The sequence below is a fragment of the Paramisgurnus dabryanus genome, chromosome 5 (assembly GCF_030506205.2).
Source record: "Paramisgurnus dabryanus chromosome 5, PD_genome_1.1, whole genome shotgun sequence".
NCBI classification, from domain to species: Eukaryota; Metazoa; Chordata; class Actinopteri; order Cypriniformes; family Cobitidae; genus Paramisgurnus; species Paramisgurnus dabryanus.
Genome location: NC_133341.1, coordinates 7747406 through 7751668, shown reverse-complemented (window position 1 = coordinate 7751668; position 4263 = coordinate 7747406). Strand labels below are relative to the sequence as shown.

At 34.0% G+C, this 4263-nt stretch overlaps 1 long non-coding RNA gene across 1 annotated transcript; it reads right to left on the bottom strand.

The window, feature by feature from the left end:
• Window positions 1-605: 605 nt before the first annotated feature.
• LOC135744715 (uncharacterized) lies at window positions 606-3300 on the bottom strand. The gene is made up of 4 exons (XR_012336744.1): window positions 1992-3300; window positions 1786-1848; window positions 1442-1503; window positions 606-1282 (listed from the first exon to the last, which is right to left on the bottom strand). It is a non-coding gene; the product is annotated as an uncharacterized lncRNA (long non-coding RNA).
• Window positions 3301-4263: the final 963 nt, after the last annotated feature.

The following is a 4263-nucleotide window of genomic DNA, read 5'->3' as shown; positions in this document are numbered from 1 at the left end:
GAATATTTTCAAGTGCAACATAAAAAAAGACACAAAACATCTTTTTGATCAACATTATTTTAGTTCCAGTACTGTTAATTGTTCTGATATCACTTTATTCAGATCTCATCTACAAATGATATAATGAACAACCAAGCTGGTGGTCGTTTTTGTCTTTTTTATCTTAAAAGCCGTTGCTTGCATTGTTTCTTTAATTAACTGACCATTCAAACAACCTGGGGCCGGTTGCATAAACATAGCCGTGATGTTAAGACTGCATCTTAAGAATGATTCTGACTAACTTAGGACTAATTAGTTTGGACTAATCGATCTTATTATTTGGACTTAAATTAGACCAATCTACCTTTCTATGTAACTTACTTAAAACAGTTATGATCAGTCTTGAAGAAAAAAGTTCATGACTAACTTTTAAGACTACACTGTTAACGATTTCCCTGTATTTTTACAGTACGGTACTGGCAGCACGGTTGCCAGTAAGTTACTGTATTTTGGTTTTACAGTACTGTACTGTAATACCATTTTACACTACACAAACTAGTACTGTATAGTTACAAAGCAGTACTGTACTGTAATTTTACAATATTTTATTACAGTAGTCTATTTTTACAGTAATTTACTGTAATGTCTATATTGACCCATAAATACTATTTATTACTTATTACAGTTAATACAATAATATTATATATAATAGCTAGATATTTAGGTTTAAATCTATAGTTATTAATATGGTAAAAATGCTAAATTAAAACAATGAATTAAAAGGCAATCCAAGCAATGTATGTATCAAAATTTTATTTAAAAAAACATTTAATTGAAACAAAACATATTTAAAACAAGATTTTAAACAATAATAAACATATAAACAAGTTAAATAAAATAAAATTAATAAGTATAAACAAGTTTGGAGACCCCTGCTGTAACATATTTAACTCAGGCAAATAGGACACTGGTCCATAGTTAGAAGTTTTCAGTTTAAAGTCCATCATCGACTAAAAGGTAACATTTCACTGTGGTAAAAAGAACACTGGCCCATAGTTTTAAATATTCTACTTGAATTTCATTGAACACTAAAAATAAATTAAAAATTAAACTGTGGCAGACAGACCACAGTGGCCTTTACTTTGAAGTCGTCCATTCGAACTCAATCAGGGACTGCATGAAGCTGTTCACATGGGGGTTAATGGCCACAGCTTTTCTCTGCACCAAGTTCCTTGTCTTTTTGCTTGCTCCTTGTCTGGATGTGCACTTTTTCCCATCTTTGGACTTAATTCTATCCAGAAACCTGTTAGAAATATCATAAACATTAAGTCAACAAATATAAGATAGAAAAAGATTTTTAAAAAACTAAACTCAGCCTTGAACTTACTCCTATTTTGAAACCTTTTGCTCTTATTCTACTGTTCCACACCTAATTACATTAAAATACAGAAGATTCACTTACCTCGGAACAAACTCTTTTCTCAATGGACAGCATCCACCTGGATCCTGTCATGATTGAATGTCCTGAACAGAAAGTAAAATTGTTACTGATTTGGACACAACTTTTTATTCTGAAAACAAAATCTTTTGTCAATAAAGTCCAGGGACACCTCTGCTCAATAAATACAATTATTAAATTTCTTATAACCAAAGTCTGAATATTTCTGTTTGTATATTTCTACATGGCAAACTAAGACAATTCTGTACATGTTGTGTATGGTCGTGTTACAGTGTTGTGTGTGGGAATTGTGAATGAGTGTATACATGGGTATTTAAAGAAGCTGTAGTGGTAAAGTACAAACTTACCGAACATAATGTGCTTGGGTGTGTCTGGTGTCACCCGTTGTGCCTCCACATCTGCCTTAACTCCTGATAAAGTTCAAGGACACTCATGTAAACTACAAATAAAAAGTGATTAGCCACATTCCTGTGTACTTTTACATGTGACGTGAAAGCATTTAATATTGCAGTCAAAAAAATACATGACTTGTAACTGTACATCATGTACTTGCCTGGTTCCTTTAAAGATGATCCATCTTACCCAATCCAGCTTACAAGCAATGGTAAGACTGTAAAAAATACAAATGTTACAAAATCTGTTAGCCATAGAAATAAGTAGACATTGTGAAGGAAATGGTAAAAGAAAATTTAGTAACACTTTACTACAATAGTTTATTACTTAACATTTGGTAATGCCTTAGCTAATATGAACTAACAATGAACAATATATTTTACAACATTAATAATATTTGATAATGTTCATTGTGCAGAGACAAAGTGATTGATTTAAAAATGTATTAATTATCATGCTATGCTAACAAATAAAACCTTTCTGTAAGTGTTTAGTCAGTTGTAAAACAAATATATATATATTAGTTGTTATATTATATATAAATATCTAAATAAGCCTTTTTTTATTATTATTCTATAACATCTTGTCTACAGAAAATCTCTGAAAATGTCTCGTTTAGTGCAGAAAATAGCGATTTATAGTGACAAGGTAAAAAGACTGCCCCTAATGTTTAACCCGGACCGGCTGCGGTGTAACACGCTATTTCACGCAAAGTTTTTTAACTAACTTAAGTAGCTAGCTGCTCACTTTAAAGATAAACATGATCGCCTAAATCTGAGCAATCCTGGTGATGCCAGTTTCCTACACGATGTTATTATGGACTATTTTACATCCAGCGATGAAGGATCAGATGACAGAGACGAGAAGACAAAGGTACGTAAATGCGGAGCCCTTTCTCTTTTCGTGCATTGATTTGATGTGTTTTGGAAACTTATATATACTGCATGTAATGCATCTGAAGTGGTGGAAACAATATGCCATAAAAATGTATTGGACAACTTACTGGACGTGTAAAACGCTTTAGAGAAGATATTCTCTGCTTTTGCTGATAACAACAACAATAAGCGCGGCAATCCCTTACGTTCATCTGATATTAAGATGAGCCCAGGTCTGAATTATATTTGGTCGAAGTTAAAGCTGCGATGAGTTCGATGCATGTATCCAGTTAAATATGAGGTTTCTTGTTTTCACTTCTGTGGAGTAGTTCGGTACTACTGTCTGTTTACAACCACGAGTCAGCCTTGCCAAACAGTCGAACTTAATACTTTTCTCTGACGGTAACTGAACGGATGAAACGCCGAGATAAACGACCATTATGCTGGGACCGCAAGACCGCGCTGGCGGGTTGTCTTTGTCCATTTCGTTAAAAATAGTTTCATTGTCACCACACTTTCAACACAATATAAACTCACCAAAGCCCTCATAATTTAGTTAAAACAACCCTATATTCATTAATAAAGGTGTAAAGCGAGTTAAAGCAGCGGTAGACATCTGTGTGTAACGTTAGCTTACTTTCTGAGGGAGATTGAAAATTGTGGTGACCGTTTTTCTCTCTCATTGCACGTTTAAAACAATATTGTGACAAACTATTGACAACATTCTTAAACTAAAAATTAAGTTTTCATGAAACAGAAATATTTCAAACTTACCGAACTGCCAGAAATCAATCGTCCTCCTTCAGCTGCAGCCAGGAGTTGTGCTCTGTCTGTGTGATTTGACTCTGGCGCACTTTCTCTGATTATTGCAAGTACACCTGGCACATTACAGCAATGCCTACAGCAAGGTTACATCAAGACCAAAATATACTGTAAAATTTTCCCGCTCAAACAAATTTACCCAGAATGCATTATGAACTGCAGTACTGTACTGTAATGTACACATACAGTATAGTACTGTGGATTTTTACAGTAATGTACTGCTAAATCTACAGCGACATCTAACAGTGTAGTCTTAAAGTTTTATGCAACCGGCCACTGTTATGCCTATTTAGTCTTTATTGTACACATTGCATTACTACAGAACAGACATAAGTTGGTCCTTCGTGAACAGTATATGCAATTCATTTACGAACAATAATAGAAATGTTCTGAAAATGATATCTCTGATTGTTTTTTTATGTACATTTTATGTGTCTTTGCTCACCATACATATATCTTTCGGCATTGATGATGTTTCCTAGTTTGTTATTCTTTGCACTTTCTATGGTCCTGGATGACTCTTTGATCTCTCTGCTGCCTGTCTGACTCCGCACCTGTCTGATTTATCTTCCAGTTTGCCTTTGTGTCTTCTTTTTCCATAATGAGCATAGTGGCAGCAACATTAATAACTCTTGTAAGTTGCATTTAAGGAACAAATGTTTAAAACCTCGCAGGCTGAAACATCAATCAAGGAAACGCAACTCACTGTAGGTTGCTGAATTCCATAGCACCTTG